This window comes from Colobus angolensis, unplaced genomic scaffold, assembly GCF_000951035.1.
Source record: "Colobus angolensis palliatus isolate OR3802 unplaced genomic scaffold, Cang.pa_1.0 Scaffold93, whole genome shotgun sequence".
NCBI classification, from domain to species: domain Eukaryota; kingdom Metazoa; phylum Chordata; class Mammalia; order Primates; family Cercopithecidae; genus Colobus; species Colobus angolensis.
The window spans coordinates 3,035,155-3,035,845 of record NW_012123265.1 but is presented as its reverse complement, the minus strand read 5'-3'; positions in this window follow the sequence as shown (position 1 = coordinate 3,035,845).

The following is a 691-nucleotide window of genomic DNA, read 5'->3' as shown; positions in this document are numbered from 1 at the left end:
AAAAAAAAAAAAAGTGAACAGGACATCAGGAGTCACAGAAGAGGAAGTGACCAGCAGAGGAGACACCACTTGAGCTGGGCCTTAAACATGAATAGGAGTTTGCTGGGCACAGCAGAAGGCATTTGCTTCAGAGGCCCAGGGGCTTGGAGGTGGGAGGCAAGGGCCCACATGTATGTATAGCAAAGGGTGGTTGGGACAGAGATGACTGGATGGAAAGAAGGGCCTGGGTACCCTGGGTATCTGAACTTTATCCTGAGGGCAGTGGAGAGCCAGGGAAGATTTTTGTTGATTTGTTTGTTTTTATTGATATATCATAGTTGTACATATTAGGGAAGATTTGAAGAAGAGAAGTGACATAGTCCACCAGAGTGTGGCCGAGGAGTAGGAGGAGTGTGAAGGGGCTGGGATACTGTCCAGACTAGAGATGGTGATGGCCTTGACATCCCCCCAGAGATGGGGATGGAGGGGAGGGACCAATTCCAGAGCTGTTTGGGAGGCAGAAGGGAGACTGAGGGGAGGGTGGGACGTGAAAGACAGGGAGGTGCCCAGGGCAGGCAGGTTCCTGCCTTGACAGCACTAGCAAGGTCTCCCACAGGAGCAGGAATGTCTTCCCAGGCAGACCTGGGAGTGAGGCGCTGGGCAGGGAGGGGATGGTTCCTGAGAGGCCAACCTGCCTCCCAGTCCTGGGTCC